The 20,751-nt window shown below is 41.9% G+C and overlaps 1 protein-coding gene across 2 annotated transcripts in view; it reads right to left on the bottom strand.

Moving 5' to 3' along the window:
* Nucleotides 1-20,751, bottom strand: part of MSRA (methionine sulfoxide reductase A) — a 410,272-nt gene that overhangs the window by 341,452 nt on the left and 48,069 nt on the right. The gene's annotated exons all lie outside the window — the stretch shown is intronic.

The following is a 20,751-nucleotide window of genomic DNA, read 5'->3' as shown; positions in this document are numbered from 1 at the left end:
ATAACTGTTTTACTATAACTCAGCTCTCATACATATACTATGCATGTAATGCATTCACATAGAACAGTTCCTTATCTTTGGTCTTCTGTTATTTTGCTTTCCACTTTTTTCCTTTTTGCTTCTAACATTAAGGTTTTGCATTTTGAAAAAAGTGAAATATAAATCAAAAGTCTTTATATGGAAGAATTCCTTTATTGCTATTTGTTTACTTCTTTGTAAAGGCACCCTGTTCTGCTATGGTTTCTCTTCATATAAAATTACGATATCTATATATGGCATACAGTAAAATAAATTTCTTGGAGAATATTAATCTTTTCTGTGACTAAATAGCAATAATAAATGTAAAACCATAAAATTTTTTTCACGTATTGTATTTACCCCATGGCATTGAAAATACCAAGTATAATATTGTGTCTACCATTATTTAGGAAGGAAGGAAGGAAGGAAGCAGGCATTTGGTACAGTGGTTACGACACCATCTGGGGTAGCCACGTCCCACATTAGAACGAGGGAGCCTGAAACTAGAAGCAGGCCAGACTAACTCCATCTTAGATTAGACCTCTGACTCCACCTCACAGTTCCCTGCCAACACATACACATTACGGTTCCCTGAGAGTATGTACACACTGAACAGAACAGAATGTAAGTCCAACTGTAACAATATTTGCCAACAGACTCCAAAATTTAGGCTCTGACAAAAACAAGAAGTCCCATTAAGACTGCCCTTGCTTTCACAATAGCTAATGTATAACCACTACAGTTGCTGTTTGAAGATGATGCAATAATGATATGTAACACCCCTAGACTGCGAGACCTTAGAGGCTTGGTCTCTCTCCACCAACCCTTCCCTTTGCTGGGAACTTCTGTGTTTCCGACTCAAATAAAGCTTTGTTTCTCTTCCCACCCTTGTATCTGGTCTCATAAATTTTCCTCAACTCTTGGACAACCCAAATCCAATCCACAAAATTCTCACAAGATTGCCTGGGTTCAAGTTCTAGCTCAGCTCCTGATTCCAGCTTCCTGCTAATACACACCTTGGGAGGCAGCAGGTGATGGTTCAAATGCTTGAGTCCATGGCAACCAAGAGAGACCCAGATTAAGTCCTGAGCTCTGCACTGGGGAAATGAGCCAGCAAATGGAAGACATCTCACTCTCGTGTGCTCCCTCTCTCTCTGCTTTTCAAACAAATCAGTGAACAAAGTTTTTTAAGAATAAAGGAATCACCCAACTGAACAATAAAGAAAAAACAGACTGGCAAGAAAAGGTACAACATTCGCATCCTCCATATCCTGGAACGAAAGAAGGACGGCAGGCCTCTGAAAGCTGGAAGAAATAATGGGAAAAAGTACCAAATTTAGCAACAGTCATAAACCTACATAAAGGTGAATGAACCTCAAATGGAATAAGTCCAAAGAAATCTATAACAGGACACATTATAATCAAATTTCTTGAAAAGAAAAGACAGAGAGAAGGATTTTGAAAGTACAGAGAGAGAATGACATCTTATCTCTAAGGACACAACAACTAAAACTAAAGGAGCAGATTTTTCATCAGAAACACAAAGGAAGAAGAAAAGGGCGCGACATGCTTCAACTGCTCAAAGAACAGAACTGCCAACCCAGAAGTCTACGTCCAGCACATAGGTCCCTCGGGAGTGAAGGAGAAATCCATCCATTCTCAGATGAGGGAAAACGAAGAGGTTGGCTGCCAGCAGACCTACCCTAAAAGAATGATTGAAAGAAGCTCTCCAAGGAAAAATGGTAAGAATGTGCAGGAACTTACTTTGTGTTAAAAATGAAATATGACTATTATATCCTAGAATAATGTATAAATACTATTTTATGGGGGCTGGCATTGTGGCGTAGTGGGTAAAGCCACCACCTGCAGTGCCGGTATCCCATATGGGCGCCAATTCAAGTCCCGGCTGCTCCACTTCCAATCCAGCTCTCTGCAATGACCTGGGAAAGCAGTAGAAGATGGCCCAACTGCTTGGGCCCCTTTACCTGTGGGAGACCCAGAAGAAACTCCTGCCTCCTGGCCATCAGGGGAGTGAACCAGCAGAAGACTTCTCTCTCTCTCTGCCTCTGCCTCTCTGTAACTCTGGCTTTCAACTAAATCTTTAAAAAAAAAAAAAAATACTATTTTATGTGAGTAATTAGAGTATTTCCCTGATTAACACCCATACAAAACTCTACACTATAAAATAGTGACACAAGCTACATGGATGGACCATGAAGACATTATGAAGTGAAATAATCCAGTCACAAAGGGAACTACTAAATGATTCCACTTACATGAGGTCCCTGAAGTAGTCAAGTTCATAGAGACAAAAAACAGAATGGTGGTTGTCAGAGGCTTGGAGAAGAGAGGAATGGGGAATTAGTGTTAAGGGTACAGAGTGTTAGCTCTGCAAGATGAGGATTTCTGTAACTGAAATGGTGGTGATGGCAGCATAACAGTGCGGATGTACTTAATGACAGTGAACTGTGTGCTCAAAAATAGTTAAGATCTGGGCTGGCCTTGTGGCGTGGCTGCTTAAGCTTTTGCCTGTGATTGCCATCATCCCCTATAGGTCCTAGTTTGAGTCCCAGTTGCCCCATTTCTGATCCAGCTCCCTGCAAAGGCACCCGGGAAAGCAGTGGAGGATGGCCCAAGTGCTTGAGCCCTTGCCATTCATGAGGGAGACCTGGATGGAATTCCAGGCTCCTGGCCTTGGCCTGGCCCAGGCCTGGCCATTACAACCATTTGGGGAATAAAACAGCAGATGGAAGTTGTGTGGTGTGTGTGTGTCTCTTTCTCCTCAACTCCTTGCTACCACCCACCCCTGCCCTGTAACTCTGCCTTTTAAATAAATGAATGAAGCTTTGTTTAAAAAAAAAAAAACAAAAACTTAAGTTTGTCAAGTTTATGGCATACATATTTTGCCAAAATTTTTTTTACCATTTAGTGAATACTTGCTGGATACTAGACACTGTGCTAAGAACTTTGCAGATATTCCCCTATTTCTCCTCCCAATAAATTTTGAGGAAGCTAGCATGATTCCTGTTTTACAGATGAAGAAACTAGATTTACCTAACTTGACCAAAGTCCCACAACTAAAAACAGCAATCAGAAGTTGAACTCAGGTTTGAATCCTGTAACCCTATGATGGTAAAGAACTATTTGTTTGAAAAGCAGCCTTCCCATGAGTACAGGTAGGGTAAGGCACTCCTGGGTCTCTGAGAACAATGTGATCTTCTCAAGTAAGGGACAATAGCTTAGAGTGGCTAAATGGGACAAGAGATATATGGGAAGACAAGGAGGGCATCACTACGAAGGGACTGATTCTTCAAAATTTTCCACAAAACCTCAAGATCCATATATTAGCAGTATTCTAAGTACACAGGACCATGAGATTGACTAAGAGAGAGAAATTTCATTCTTAGAACATTATGGACTATGGAATACACTCAGGTAAAATTTTCAATTTTCTACTTGCTTTCGGAGAAACAAACTGAGCACAACCATGGCCACACTTTCCAGTGGAGCTTTGCAGGGTTGGTGCTGTTAGTCCTGACATGTTGGGTTTCAGAATAAATTCCTAACTTGTATACTCTCTGATCCTTTTCTTCCAGAATTTCTTCTCACTCAGCTTTTCCTATTCCACCACGGTCTCGGAACTCTTGCAACCACATTTCCTACACCACCTAGACACTGGACCCCAGGGTCAAACCCTGGATGTTACTGCCCTCTCCTCCCCAGGCCCTTTGACTTCTGTGCATTGCTGTTAATCCAGTTCCAAGCCTGGTTTCACCCCCAGGGCCACCACTAAGCACCCATGAGGACTCAGCACCCTTTCTCTTCAGGGCATAGGGCTTGGGTGGAAAACACAGCAAAACACAGTGGTCCTGACTCTGCCCCACCATTCCTTGGGCCTCAAAACACCTCTGGAGAATGACCTAGAAATACGCTGCTCAACATAACACGACCCCAGCAACACTTTTATGCCCCCATCCTTACACTGCTTTACATTCTTGACCTGGGCTGTTGCTGATACTCCAGCCTAACTCTTGAGACCCTCATCCACCCTGAACTAGTGGGCCTCACCTCTGAAGGTACTCACAGCACTGCAGCTGTAGACTGAACAGGGTTCTTGGGGGCCCACAATTTTCCCTTGCTAATTCTCCCTTTGAATCCCCCCACTTCCCCCCCCCCCCCGTCCCCGCCCCGGCCCCGGCCTTCTTCCTGCACTTATAAGAAAATTTTTAAACTTGTTTGGTAATCCGCTTGGGACGCTCTATGCTTAGGTCACATGACCTGTTCTATGGGATCCTCTGGGGAAATGAGGACAGGAAGAATGCGCAACAATGGAGGGGCTGGCCAGGCAGGAAATGGGGATTCGGGGCCACCGTGTATCAGTCACGTCCTTGTTTGATATGGTCTCCAGTGGCAAGCTGGGGGCTTGGGGTTAAGGAGGAGGACTCTAACACACTGTCACAAGAAATATGGCCTTAGGTTCTGCCCTCTCTAAACCCAGAATGAGCAATACAGAATCACAATAAAACAAGAGCTTTTTGTTTTCCAATCACAGGGGGAAAATATCTCTTAATCAAGTAATACTTGAGAAGATAATAATCTGGTTTATCACTTGGTTTATTCCTTCAATGAACATTAAGCAGCTATCATGTGCCAGTCTTGCTGCCAAGCATGGATGCTGAGATCGAATGGTAAACTGTAAGGAGACATGCACCTGTCAGTTACCCTCATCCTCTCTCCCACCCAACGAGAGTAGGAATTCCTTAGGGGCAGAAATGGCATTTTGGCCTATCACGGAGCAGGCCTTCTGGGAATATCTGCTGAACAACTTCAGCAGTGCATACCTGCAGCTGAAACCTTTCTCACCTCTCCATTCCATAGGCAGCTGGCACCAACAGAGGCTTTGGCCTCTACAACAGAGCCCATCCCCCTGAGCGATGCGACGTTTACCTTCTCTTCACAATAGGAACATACACTTTCTTTTATATCAGGCAACAATCTCATGGAATAAAGCTGGGCCACTAAGGGAAATGTACACCAAAAAGAAATTTAAAATCCAATGGGGAAGTGAACTGATTGGTCTATTTAAAATACCCGCCCCCTAGCAAACTTACTTTCAAAGAGCCATGTCAGCTTAGGGACGGAGAATTGGTTTCCTCTTCTTCCTCCGTCTCATGACAGAAAACAAAGGACAGGAAAAAAAATCCCTCATAAATGGGCCACTGTTTTTCACATTACAGCCACATTTTGGAAGATTATATGACGTCTACTTTGACATACATGAAATCTACCATGGAAGCTGTAGTATTATCTTCCCTCCTTACTTTCTTCCTCCAAGCATCCGAAATGCTCATTCTACACATCTGTCAGAAGACTTAAACTGGAGCTCTTTGACCAATAAGATGCAGCAAACAAAAAAGTGGCAAAACAAAATTCCTGGAGTATGTGGACTCCTGATTTTTATAGGAACTCTCTAAGATGTGTATATTGGGCAATGAAAGTGAACACACTTTAACCCACTGAAAAACATCTCATCACAGTACTGATCTTTCCTACCCAAGCTTTCAGACTATTTTAAATCTGTTTCCTCTTCCAACCATCTACGTGGCTTTGGTCCTGGTTACCCCAAATAACTTCATCAATAAAATAGCATATTTAAGTGGCTGCTTAATAAACATTTGTTGAATAAGTGAGTGAATAATTATAAAATACTGGACTGAGGCCCCCTAAGAGGCTTGCATTAGTTAACGGAATCAGATGCTTGTATGTTCAGGCATTTACACTGAAGTGGAACTTAATAATGGGCGCCAAGTAGTAGCTAGATATTAACCTATTTTAACATTTCTACTTCATAATATTATACAGTTCAAAACTACAATAAATATGTGCTAAGATGGAGTTTATTTGCAATCAAATCACTGGAATTAATCTACTGTAAAACACGACTGAAGTATCGACACTAGTATGGAAATAATTAATAACCTGAATGTCGATATATGAGCAGTATAAAAGGTCCAAAAGTAAGGAAGCATGCATTAGATTCAAGCTACATACCCGCTTTTGAAAAACGCTAATTTCTCAATCATATCTTTAAAAGGTTATAGGAGGGAGGATTCATTTCGCAGTTAACAAGGGGCAACTTTATAGGGAACTTTTTCCATTTTAACAAACCTAACAAGTAGGCCAGCGAGAATGTATTGGTAAGAAACTTTACTAACAGCCAATCCTTATCAAATATTAAGGGTAATATTTGCTACAAAATACAGCTTGACCAGTATCGAAAAATTTAATATTTCTTAAGGAGTGCTCCAATATCTTTGTTTTTCAATTCACCAACTTTCGACTACACTTTTACAAAATCAGGCACATAAAATAGCTTGGACATAAGTTTGCTCTTACTGAGTTCGCTGCAAAGGAGTTAAGAAGGAATCTAGCAAATAAGTGTTTTAACTTTAAGGGGGAAAAAATGGTCTTAAATAAGCTAAATAAGTTATTTAGTCAACTAAGATGAAAAGAGATTATGTCAAAAGTAGCAAAAGGAAATAAATACAAATCGGTAATAGGACGGACGGTATTAAAATGTAGCTCTAATTTAACCTTATTTTTCCAAACTTTCTTTTGGTTTCGTATATTGTTGTTTTTTAACACAGGCATGAATGACCCTGTGATCAGTTCAGAAAAGACGACTGTAATCATGCAAACATTTCCTCTCCAGTGCCTATCAGCATGTCTTTCATGTCTTGGCGTCCATTTTAGGAGTATCAGCGAGGTAGTGTATAAAGGAGCTTACAAAACAAAGGTTGTCATTTTGGCAACCCACACAAACACTTAGTAACTTCCTTTCAGAGAGAATCAAAATGTTGAGTAGTAAAAAAGTTGAAGAAAATACTTAGGCTTAACTACTCAAACACCTGTATTAAATTGCATATATTTTAAAATCACATTTCTACATTAAATGCCATTTTCAGAACTGCTGATGTATCACTGTGATTGTGTAAAAATCATGTTAAATAACTGATCAATTAAGGCGCGCAAAAATAGAAAGCTATAGACAATTTCTTTTTCTTGCCTAAGGATTAACAAATCAATTACTACTTGTTCAAAACAAAAGCATAGGTCCTGGAGCAATCTTTTATACTGCCCAAAATGATTAGTATTTATGTGAATACATACGATTTTCCTGTAATCTTTCAGCATATAAAATAAAAAGAAAATATATGATTACAGAAGTCATAATATAATCCTACCCCCAAGCCCTGGTCTTTAGAAATAGAATCCTTACTGACAATGAGGGTGTTCTACAAAAATATGTGCCTTACAGTTAACCTCTCCTGCAATAATGCTGATTTTTTAAGAGCCGAACTATCACAATCCAACCAAAACCAGGCCTAACAGAAAGTATTTATTGTTAAGAAATTAGATGTAAAATCTATATCTAAGTAAAACATCAGGTAGAATTAAAAAGGAAATCGATGAACTTTCTTGATTTTCTTTCTAACTTAAATCATTTTGAGATAACCAGGCTATAGTAATCGTTGAATATAAAATATAAACAACTAAAAAATGAAATTTTTCTCCAAGTACTACAAACACAGCTCACTTCTTCTTATCCAAAAGATTTAAATCTCTGCTATCTACCATTCCCAGCCATTTCTGCCAACATCATAAAAATTACCTTTTATCATTTCTTTCTCACAGTGAGAATTCACGAATCGGATACATCTTTTAGACATAGACACCTATCCACCCACCTCCCCACCCACCTCCCAGAAATGGTTCAGAGCAAAGACACACAAAAAAAGAATGACCAAGCTCACATTTCTTGCTTGCCCTTCAAGCGAAGTCTGGTGTCTTCAGCTTGCCTTTCTGGTCTTCAGTGTTGTCACTAATTGCTGGGGGACGTAGTTTAGGACAGCATGAAGCAGCAGAAATAAAAGCTGTTGCTTTAAGAAAACATTTTCTTAAACACATGGACAAAACAACTTTTACTCTGACTTCCTGGCTGGACTGCATAAAATCTTAGAAAGGCTCCTCGAAAAGTTAATGTCTACAAATGGGAAAAATAAAATAAAAACTAAAAACTTACGTTCTGAACACATTCCGAAGGAGTCTGATTTAGTTTGAAAGCAGGCATGTATTGATGAACAAACTTTATTTTGTAGAAAATTAATATTCTCTCTAATGAGAAATCTGCCTTGCCATCTTCTATATCACTCCTGTCCCTCATGGTATAATCATACATACAAAAAATCAAATATAGTAGTTCCCAAATGCATGGACACTAGGGAAGCTTCATTGTGAAAAAGGCTTTTATTTCCCTTAATACTGGTGACTAAACGTCATTGTATGTACCAACACTTTCCAATAGCCCAAGAGACTTAAAAAGCCTTCTAAGTTTGAAAACCAAAAAGTTCTGAGTTTTCTGTACCCCAGGACGGTTTTCTTTCCTGAAGCTCAAGCCGAGGAAGCAGACAAAAGAAGCTGATTTGACTGAGCTGTGCCAAGTCTTGCCTTTTTTTCTTTCCTCAGCTCTCCCTCTGCCTCTCTCTCTCTCTCTCTCTCTCCCTCTCTCTCTCTCTCTCTCTCTCTCCCTCTCTCTCTCTCTCTCCCCCTCTTTCTCTCTCTCTCACTCTTTTTGCTCCCAGTATGGCAACCTTCCGAGCAGTCTTGGCGGAGGTCCAGGCTGTGCCAGTCTGTCTGAATTCTTGTCTCCAAAAGATGTCCTTTGCGGATCAATTAATACGTTTGAAAACAGGAAACTGTGGTACGGTACCCAAATCCTGGCACCAACAGCATCGACTTCTGCCAAATCACCTTACAGATTTCATGGTATCCTACCTTTCATAATCGTGACTAACATGTTCCCGCAGCAATAATGGAGTACTAGAAGCCATTCACTGCTCAGCGACAGGGAATCTGCTCCCTGGAAATGTCCATATGCGACATATGCACAACCTGCAGTAAATCCAAATTCTCCTGTGAGCGGAGATGTATGTAACTTTAATAAGCACCACATACTGTATTTCTTTTTATAAGACTTGCTTGTCCTTGTCCTGCTGCAAAGAATCATGGGAGAAGAGAGGAAAAAGCAGGCAGATTAAAATTAAAACTGTATGCCCAAATAACTCATGCTTTACCCTATAGGGAATGAACACAGTGCTGACTGATCAGTAACTCTTATTTTTCAGGAAATTCTAAACTAAACTATACCTCCTCAAAATTTCACTGGAGATGAAGGGGATGGGAAGAACTGCTTGAAAAAAAATAAGCATTAATTTTTAGAAAGAAAAGAATTAGGGTGGGATTAGTAAAGGAATCCTTTCAAATTTTTATATCTCAAGTTCCATAGTAGTCACCTGTTTACTAAATATATACTAGTACAATCTAATAAGCATAAACATTTATTTTTATTTACAACATGCACACCTTTTGAAGCAAAACAGCCAGACTGTGCTCCATTCATCACTGCTTCAGAAATCATTTTTACCTTTGATGCTTGCAAATGGAAAAGAGCCACACTATAATCACCATGGTTTCACAGAAATACACCAGAAAAGTAAGTTCTAGACCTTCAGTCTATCACTTTCTAATTTAAGGAAACTTAAGGTCTCACTTTGCTCAATGATCTAATCTTCAGTGTGCTCTCATATATCAAATAAAAAAATCAGTGACTTCCTCTTAGATGCTTCCAAAATATTCTGTTTATACTCATAGTATCCCTCACCCTAATTGCATGGTTAGTTGAACCTGTGTGCTGTGCCATCCTCACAGATAAAGCCACGTGCCACTTATCTAAGAAAACTGAAAGTCTTATACACAGTCTTCCAAATGCAGGTGTTCATGAACCTATTATGTGAAAAACTATGGGCACTGGTCACATAGCTATCACTCTGAAGTTCCATAAAACCATGAAAGTTGATAACAGAAAACAAAACCACATATTACTAAATCATAAAGTTGACACATCAGGGAAATGCTCTAAGGAAACACGAGAACTGAAGTAAAACTCTAACAAAATTGCTTCATACTACCCTTCCAAATAGGGATAATTAAACATGGACAGGATTTCAGTGGATTCATAATTCATAACACAACTGCTGGTAGCCCAAAGAGGGATGCTGGACAGCATCAGGAGAAAAGTGACTCACCCTGTACAAGGGAGCCTCAATAAGATTAACAGATGACTTCACACTGGAAATCATGTGGGTCAGAAAGCAGTGGGATAATATATTTGAAGTGCTTGAAAGAAAATAAAAACTGTCAACCAAAAATTCCATAATAGAAAAACTATTCTTTGAAAATAAATGAGATATTAAGATGTGCCCAGATAGACAAAAACAGAGTTCATCACTAGCCTTCCCTATATGAAATATGAAAGGAACTTTCCTTTCAGGTTGAAGAGAAAGGACAATAGACAGCAACTCAAATCCACACAAAGAAATATAGAGTACAAGAACAGATAACTACAGAAGTAAATATTAAAGGTGGTATAAATTAATTTTTTATTTGTAACTCTCTTATTCTCTGTCTGATTTAAATTACAAGTGTAGTTATGAATAAGAGGGGGTTTCAAAAAGTTCATGGAAAAGTGAGATTAAAAATTAATCCACATTTTCCATGAACTCCTGAAGCCCTTGTATATATATTACTGAGTGCACAATATATAATGGTGCAGAATGCACACTCGAGTGTTCCTGGAACACTTTCTAGCAGATAATATGTTAGGCCATAAAACAAGTCTCAGTAAGCTTAAAATGATGAAATTATACAGAATGTGTGCTCTAACCACAACAGAATACAGAAAAAAAAAATTTTTTTTTTGACAGGCAGAGTGGACAGTGAGAGAGAGACAGACAGACAGAAAGGTCTTCCTTTGCTGTTGGTTCACCCTCCAATGGCCGCCACAGCCAGCGTGCTGCAGCTGGCGCACTGCGCTGATCCGAAGGCAGGAGCCAGGTGCTTCTCCTGGTCTCCCATGGGGTGCAGGGCCCAAGCACTTGGGCCTTCCTCCACTGCACTCCCGGGCCATAGCAGAGAGCTGGCCTGGAAGAGGGGCAACCGGGACAGAATCCGACACCCCGACCAGGACGAGAACCTGGTGTGCCGGCGCCGCAAGGCGGAGGATTAGCCTGTTGAGCCACGGCGCCGGCCCAGAAAATTTTTTTGAAAAAGAATTACTAACATGGAAATTAAATATCACATCAAATTAATCAATACAAAATAGACTAGAGCAGAAACAGATTGGATAGGAAGAAGAGGAATGGAAATTGGAAATATGAAATTAGACAAAGACATTACAAGAATACTACAGACCTTCCCCTCACACCTGTTAGAATGGCTATTATAAAAATGATGAATGATTACAAGTGTTGGTGAAGACGTGGAGAAAAGGGAACCCTTATACATTGCTGGAGAATGTAATTAGTGAGAACATTTTGGAAAGAAAGTATAGAGGTTCCTCCAAAAAATAAAAGTAGAACCACCATACAATCCTCAATTCCACACTACTGGGTGTATCCAAACGAAATGAAATCAGTATGTCAAAGAGATATGTGCACTCTAATGGGTATTGTAGCACTGTTCATAATAGCCAAGAAATGGAATCAACCTAAGTGTCCATCAGCTGATTAATAGACAAAATGTGGAATATATACACACACTGGGATACAATTCTGCCATAGAAATGGATGAAATTCTGTCATTTACAACAACATGAAGGGAACTGGAAGATATGTTAAATAGATCATGAACAGAAAGACAAATATCACAGGACCTTATTCATGTGGAACCTAAAAAAGTGATCTCATAGAGGCTGGGAGTAGTATTATTTCTAGAGGCTGAGGAGTGTAAAGGAGGAGGGATGGGGAAAGGTTGGTCAATGGGTGCTAAGTCACAGCTAAATAGGAGAAACAGGCAGCAGGTTAAAGCCACAGCCTGCAGCACCTGCATCCCATATGGGCAATGGCTGGAGTCCTGGCTACTCTACTTCCAAATCCAGCTCCCTGCTAATATGCCTGAGGATTAACTAATGTACAGAGGAAGGCCCAAGTCCTTGAGCCCCTGCACCCATGTGGGAGACATGGAAGAAGCTCCTGTCTCTTGGCTTCAGACCAGCCCAACTCCAGCCATGTGGCCATTCAGGAATGAACCAGCAGATGGAAGATCTCTCTCAGTTTCTCTTTCTCTAACTCTGCCTTTCAAATAAATAAATCTTTAAATAGGAGAAAACAGCTCTGGTGTACCTTTTTTTTTTTTTTTTAAGATTTTATATATTTATTTGAGAGGTAGCGTTACAGTGAGAGGGAGAGACAGAGAGATAGGCCTTCCTTCCTCTGGTTCACTCCCCAAATGGCCACAACGGCCAGAGCTGTGCCCATCTGCAGCCAGAAGCCAGGAACTTCTTCCAGGTCTCCATACTGGGGGAGGGGCCCAAACACTTGGGCAATCTTCTACTGCTTTCCCAGGCCATAGGACAGAGCTGCATTGGAAGAGCAGCAGCTGGGAATGGAACCAGCGCCCATTTGGGATGCCGGTGCCACAGGTGGAGCATTAATCTACTGCACCACAGCGCCAGCCCCTGGTGTACTCTTGCACAGCAGGGTAACAATAAACAATAATATAATCAGTATTTCAAAAAGCTAGGGGTGGGCAACTGGCACAGTGGGTTATGGCATTATGGATGCCCATACCTCATATTAGAGTGATAGGTTGAAGTGCCAGCTCTGCTTCCAATTCCACCTTCCTGCTAATGGACACCCTAGGATTTAACAGGTAATGGCTCAGGTAGTTTGATCCCTGTCACTCACATAAAAGACCCAGAATGAATTCTAGGCTCCTAGTTTCACCCTGGCCCAGCCCCAGCTGTTGTATGTATTTGGGGAGTGAACCATCCAAAGGGAGATGTATAGAATGTACACTTGCACTCTGTCTCCGTCTCTCTCTAGATAGATAGATAGATAGATAGATAGATAGATAGATAGTCTGCCTTTCAAATAAAAAATTTTTTTAAAAAGTTAGAAGGAAAGATTTGGAAAGTTTTCATCATAAATGGTACACGTTTAAGATAAATAAGTGTGCACTGAATTAGCATTACACAATGTACACATGTATTGAAACATGACACAGTACCATATAAATATGTACAATTGTATGCAATTAAGTTTAATTTTTTTAAAACTAAATTAAATGGGCTGGCGCCGTGGCTCAACAGGCTAATCCTCCGCCTTGCGGCGCCGGCACACCAGGTTCTAGTCCCGGTCGGGGCGCCGGATTCTGTCCTGGTTGCCCCTCTTCCAGGCCAGCTCTCTGCTGTGGCCAGGGAGTGCAGTGGAGGAAGGCCCAAGTGCTTGGGCCCTGCACCCCATGGGAGACCAGGAGAAGCACCTGGCTCCTAGCTTGGGATCAGCGCAATGCGCCGGCGGCAGCAGCCATTGGAGGGTGAACCAACGGCAAAAAGGAAGACCTTTCTCTCTGTCTCTCTCTCTCACTATCCACTCTGCCTGTCAAAAAAAAAAACTAAATGAAATGAAGTCAGCATATCAGCACTGATTTTTCTAGCCACCATAACAGATGGGAATACTAATCCTAATATGAAAATATTCACTATCTCAATACTATCAGGCAACTCTAAGGATAGTATATATATACTTACTGTGATCATCTGTAAAAGAATTTAATAATAACTCCATTACCACAAAAAGAAACCCATTACCCTTATAATAGCATTAAAAAGAATAAAATACTTAAGAATAAATTTAGTCAACATATAACATTTGCATACTGGAAATAATAAAAAGCTTATTTAAAAAATTTAAGACTTAAGGTGGTCATTGTGGTACAGTGGAATAAGCCCTTATGTGGGATGCCTGCATCCCATGTCAGAGTGCTTGATTCAAGTTCTAGCTACTCCACACTGCTAATCCAACTTCCTGCTAATGTGCCTGGCACAAGCAGATGATGGTCCAAGTATTTTGATTCCTGTTACCTACATGGGAGACCCAGAGAGAATATCTGGCTCCTCCTGGCTGCTGCAGGCATTTAGGAAGCAACCAATTGATTTAGTTCCAAGAAAATTCAACAGGGAAAGAATAGTCTTTGAAACACATGATGCCGGGACAACTGAATAACCACATGTAAAAGAATGAGTTTAGACCCTACCTCACTATATAGAAAAATTAACTTAAAATGGACAGCAGACTATAGTAGAAAAGCTAAATTATAAATTTCTTCAAAGAAAACATAGATGTATATTCTCAGAATTTTTGACTGGCTAACAGTTTCTTTTCTTTTTTTTTTTTTTTAATTCCCGCAGTCAGGCCAGCAGGCCTGGCCGTGCTGGGCTTGGTCTGCCTCTCGCCCGCCCCAGGGCACGCAAGAGCCAGCCCAGTGCTCCAAACGGGCCCCAAGTCCTACCTAGAGGCTGAGACCGGCCTCTGGGGGCCTCAGGCACACGCCTGCGGGCAGGAGCGAGCCTGCTAAAGCTTCTCTTGCGGAAGCTCTGGGCCCCCGCGCCCCCATGCGCTAACAGTTTCTTAAGAAGGATACCTAGGGGCCAACACTGTGGTATAGTGGGTAAAGTTGCCGCCTACAGTGCTGGTATCCCATATGGGCACTGGTTGGAATCCTGGCTGCTCCACTTCCAATCCAGCTCTCTGCGATGGCCTAGGAAAGCAGTGGAAGCTGTCCCATAGTCCTTGGGCCCCTGTACCCGTGTGGGAGACCTGGAAGAAGCTCCTGGCTCCTGGCTTCAGATCGGCCCAGCTCCAGCAATAGCGGCCACTTGGGGAGTGAACCAGCATATGGGAGACCTCTCTCTCTTTCTCTCTCTCTCTGCCTCTGCATCTCTGCAATTCTGCCATTCTAATAAATAAATAAATCTTTTAAAAAAGGATACCGATACCTAGAGCCTACGCAACCAAAGAAAATGATAGAAAAAGTAGATTTCAACAAAAGTAAAAAATTTTTCACAAAGAAAGTAGAATAACTCATAGAATGGGAAAAATATTTACAAAGCACATATCTGTTAGTGGTCAAGTGCCCAAAATATATAAAGAACATCTATAACTCAATAATAAAGACAGTCCTATTGAAATAAGTATAAACAACTTAAAAGGACATTTCTTTATCAGGAACATATGAAGGGACATCAACATCATTAGGCATTAAGGAAATACAAATTGAAACTACAATGAAATACTACTTCATACTAGGATGACTACGACCTCCCCACCAAGTGTGAGCAGGGATGTGGAAAAGTGACACCTTCCTACATTGCTGCTGGGAATATAAAATGGTATAGCTGCTATAGAAAACAGTTGGCTGGCCCTCCAAAAGTTATTCATAAAGTTGCATATGACTCAGCAATTCTATATCTAGATATACTTAAAAATATATGTTCACACAAATGTTCACAGCAGCATCACTTTTTAAAACTTTCTAAAAAAATTATCTGTTTGAAAGGCAGAACACAGAGATAAGAAGAGGCAGAGAGGAGAAAGTATCTTCCATCCACTGGTTCACTCCCTAAAGGGCTGGGCCAGGCTGATTCCAAGAGCCAAGAACTCTACCTGCATCCACACATGGGTGCCAGGGGCCCAAGTACTTGATCAGCATCCACTGCCTTCCCAGGCACATTAGCAGGAAGCTAGACTGGAAGCGGAGTTGCTGGTGCTTGAACCGGCACTCCATTATGGAATGTAGGCATTGAAGGCAGCAGCTTAGCTCACTGGGCCAGTGGGCCGCAACGCAGGCCCTATACCAGCATTATTGATAACAGTCAAAAAGTGAAAACAACCCCATTAGTTGATATATAAATAAATGTAATGTGGCATATCCATACAATGGAATATTAGCAACAAAAAGCAATAAGACACTGATCCATGCTTCAACACAGGTGAACCTTTGAAAAATTATGCTACATGAAAGGCACAGAAGTGCCCATATTATATGATTCTATTTGTATAAAAGGTTCAGATTAGGCAAATCCATAGACACAGAAAACGGCTTAGCGGTTGCCAGAGGCCACGCTGAGGGAAGAATGAGGGCTACTGTCAATGAGTACAAGGTTTATTTTATAGTGATGAAAACATTTAATGGTGAGAGTAACAGAGTTACAGATAGAGAAAGAGAGAAAAGGGGGGGAGGGGGCGTCTTCCATCTGCTGGTTCATTCCATAAATGGCAGCAATGGTCGGAACTGAGCCGACCCAAAGCCAGGAGCTTCTTCTGGGCCTCCCACATGGGTGTAGGGGCCCAAGGACTTGGGCCATCCTCCGCTACCTTCCTAGGTGCATTAGCAGGGAGCTGGATTGGAAATGGAACAGCCAGGACTCGAAGAGACACCCATATGGATGCCGGCACTGCAGGCTGGGGCTTTAACCTGCTGCACCACAGTGCTGGCCCCTTGATTGAGTCTTAACAGAATCTATTGAAAGCATGGTTTTCCAGGCCAGCATTGTGGTGTAGCAAGGTAAGCACCATTTGTGACACCGGCAACCCCATAAGGGTGCCAGTTTGATTCCTGGCTGCTCCACTTCCAATGCAGCTCCCTGCTAATGGCTTGAGAAAGTACTTGGGCCCCTGCACCCAGCTGAAGCTCCTGGCTCCAGCCTGGCCCAGCCCTCGCCATTGTGGATGTTTGGGGGAGTGAATTAACAGGTGGAAGATCCCTCTCCTCCTCTCTCTCTGTCTCTCTCCCTTTCTGTCACTCTGTGTTTCAAATAAATAAATAAATAAATCTTTAAAAACATAAGAAGGAGACAGAGAGAGAGGCTTTTCAAGCCCAGAACCTTGACAGAGGACAGAGAAAGGATACTCAGGTGAGATTCTAGGATATCGCCCCTGCATGAACAAAAGGACCTCATCTTTATGATTTATACAGATGGGGTTCATATGAACTTTGACCAAAACAAAAATCTTTTTTTAAAAAAGTCTTTTTAATGTTTTATTTTAACCCGACCTAAGGAAACACTCCCTAACGAGATAACCTAGCACGAAATGCTGAGGTTTGGCCCTCCCACAGCATTCACAACAGGAGCTGGCGTTGTCATCTGAAATGTAGGACAGCCATGGGCAGCTGCTCTCACGCAGTATCCAGGACTACCTTTCTGGATGATTTCTCTATTTTATTTCCCTGCCTACATTTAGATCTTCAAATCTACCATCTCAAACCCCACAGAGCACAGATCTGGTCTCTTTTCCCAGTTACTCAAGTCCTGAATACAGTCATTCATTCAGGAATAGCTCTCCCCAGCGCTACCTGAACCACCACTACTTGCCAGGCTAAGCTAGGGGACATGGAGCCCCTGTCATCATGGAGAAGTACGTGAACAAGTGTGAACAAGCAGGCCACTTGTGAGCGGTGACAGAATCACGGACATGAAATCCCAGGAGCACGTTGAGGGAGAGTCTGCTGATGAGTCTTTCCCAACCAACCAACAGTAAAGCATGCGTCACTCTTGTTGGAATACAGAAAGAACGGCCAGTGTTGTAGCACAGTGGGTAAAGCTGCTGCCTGTGATGCCAGCATTCCATAAAGGCGCCAGTTCGTGTCCCAGTTGCTCCACTTCTGAACCAGCTCCCTGCTAATAACCTGGGAAAAAGCAGCAGAAGATGGACCAAGTGCTTGGGCCCCTGCCTAATGTGGGAGACTAGGAAGAAGCTCCTGGTTCCTGGCTTCGGTCTGGCTGGGCCCTGGCTGTTGGGGTCATCTGGGGAGTGAATCAGAGATGAAAGATCTCTAAGTCTTTCAAATAAATAAACAAACCTTCTTTTATAAAAGAATAAAGAGAACTTTAATAATAAATTCATCCATTTTACAAATATTGTTGTTTATATTATACTTAATCCATTAGCTAATGCTCTGAGAAATATATAGGCATATCAGAAGTGGCCACAGCCCTCAAGACACTTGGAGTCTAGCAAGAAGATAAGGCACTTAGTACACATGACAATAGTCTCCTGTTATTCAGGGGAGACAGATACCAAGACCCCCAGGGGATACTTGAACCACAGAAAGTATCAAGCCCCATACACAGGCATTCCCTATCTTAAACGGGGCTACATGCTGACAAACCCATTGTAAATCAAAATATAGCAGGTCAAAAAACACATTTAGGGGCAGGAGTTTGTCCAAACAATTAAGCCATTGGTTGGGACACCTATATTCTATATTGAAGTATCTGGGTTTGAGTCCTGGTTCCACTCCTGATTCCAGCTCTCTGTTAATACTTTGCAAGGCAGAGGGTGATAGCTCTCGTGGTAGAGTCCTTTCCACCCACATGGCAGACCTGGACCACATTCCAGGCTCCTGAGTTCGGCCTATCTCAGCCTTGGCCATTGTGGGCACTTGGGGAGTAAATCAGCAGATGGGCGCTCCGTCTATCTATGTATCTCTATATCCATAGTTGATCCGGCAGTCAACACAGTTACTAAGCGATTAGGGGCTGGGAGCACATCAGCACTGACACACTGGATAAAGGGATGATTCACATCCCCAGTGGCACAGAGCAGGACAGCACGCAATTTCATCACACCATGCCAATCAGCACACAATTTAAAACTGAAGAATTACTTTTGTAATTTCCCATTTAATATTTCCAGGTGGTAGTTAACCATGGGTAATGGAAACCTCAGCAAGTAAAACTAGAAATATGGGGGGTGGGATTACCGTACTTGCTTTTACATGATAGGTGTTATTATTTAAATATCTCCCCAGCTCCTTAGTCTTCCGTGTTGCCTCCCTGGTGCCATAACATAAAAGACAAACTACCTTTTCCAAAAGCTCCAGCGTGGGGTTCTGATGGCCAAGCTTCCTAAGGTGAGTGAAAACTATATCCCTTCTCTCCCACCCAACTACCCCATTGCCTCTCCCTCACCTTGTCTCTTTCCTTCTCCCCTCTCCCCCCTGCTTCCCTCTCCTCTTTTCCTCCTCTCTACTCCCCTCTCTCTTCCTTCTCCACCATTACATACTTGGTCATTACTTGCATTCACTGATTTACCAAGTTAGTATTTATTGAGCACTTGCTACGTACAAAATATGGGGCTGCAGGCCACAATGAACATAAATATAAAATAAAAAGTAATTGTGTGGGGCTGGCGCTGTGGCGCAGTGGGATAAAGCCCTGGCCTGCAGCGTCAGTATCCCTTATGGATGCTGGTTTGATTCCCAGCTGCTCCACTTCTGATCCAGCTCTCTGCTCTGGCCTGGGAAAGCAGTGGAGGATGGCCCAAGTCTTTGGGCCCCTGTACCCACGTGGGAGACCCAGAGGAGGCTCCTGGCTCCTGGCTTTGGATAAGCTCAGCTTTGGGAATGAAGCAGCAGATGAAAGACCCCTCTCTCTCTCTCTCTCTCTCTCTCTCTCTCTGTCTTTCAAATAAATAAAAATAAATCTTTAAAAAAAGTAATCATGTATTAACAATAATAACTAATATGAATAGGCATTTAGTACCTCTTAACTCATTCACTTCTTAGCCATACTTTTAAAGAAAACAAGTGATAGTTTATAGAGGATGAAACTCACATGAGAACTTGGATGACTCGTCTGCCCATCAGACACAGATCTAGGGTACAGAAAATGGAAGCAGCTCTCCCAGGTTTTATAATGTAAGGAACTCAGGAGGACAGAAGGAACACAGGTAGCTTAGACATTCAACTCCCTACTTAGTAGTGTCTTTCGAAGGGCTAACAGGCACCTCAAACTCAAGTTGGCCAAGCAGGAATTCTAGATTTTTCTCAAGAAAGTTCATTCTTTTCTCAGCCTCGTACTAAACAGCACCAGCTGTAAAACCCACGAACTGTCCTCGACTCATCTTTCCTTGCCCACCTGGGAGACCACGAGGATGACAGACAATACCAAGTGTTAGTGAGCACGTGGAGCAACCCTCATCCACTGCTGACGGAATATAAAATAAAAATGAGTTTGTCAGTTTCTTAAAAAAGTTAAACCTACACTTTCATAGGAACCAGAAATTCCCACTCCATAGTCTTTCCATGAGAAATGAAACACGTCTACATTAACATTTACAGAAGAACTATTCATAAAAGCAAAAAAAAAAAAAAAGCAATCTGAATGTGTACTGATAAGATCTATCTATTGCCATCAAGCAATAAAACAGAACTATTAATACTCATGCATGAATGAACCTCTGAAACATTGAACTAGGTGAAGTAAGCTAGAAAGAAAAGACTACCTAGCAGATGATTCTTTTTCTATGAAATTTCTTTAAAAAGAAAGAATCGCGGCCAGTGTTGGAGCATAGCAGGTAGAGGCACTGCCTTCAATGCCAGCAACCCAAACAAGCACAGGTTCAAGTCCCAGCTGCTCCACTTTTGACCCGGCTCCCTACTAGTGTGCCTAGGAAAGCAGTGGAACATGCCCCAGGTGCTTGGGTCTCTGCCACCCAGATGGAAGATCCAGAAGAAACTCCTGGCTCCTAGCTTTGGTCTGGCTCAGCGCTGGCCATTGCAGCCATTTGGGGAGTGGACCAGTGGATGAAAGACCTCTAACTCTGTCTTTCAAATATATCTTTAGGAAAAAAAAAAAAAGAGAAAGAAAGCAGATCAGTGGTTAGCTGGGAATGAGAGCAGACTGACTGTAAAGGGACAGGAGAGAACCGTTGAGAGTGATAAACCTGACACCTTTATTTTTAAAGATTAATTTGTTTGTTTGAATGGCAGACACACAGAGAAAGAGAGAAAGCTTCCATCTACGGGTTCACTCTCCAAAGGCCACAAGAG

The sequence above is a fragment of the Lepus europaeus genome, chromosome 16 (genome assembly GCF_033115175.1).
Source record: "Lepus europaeus isolate LE1 chromosome 16, mLepTim1.pri, whole genome shotgun sequence".
Classification (NCBI taxonomy): domain Eukaryota; kingdom Metazoa; phylum Chordata; class Mammalia; order Lagomorpha; family Leporidae; genus Lepus; species Lepus europaeus.
The sequence above is the reverse complement of the archived record's forward strand: the minus strand, read 5'-3'. Positions and strand labels throughout refer to the sequence as shown.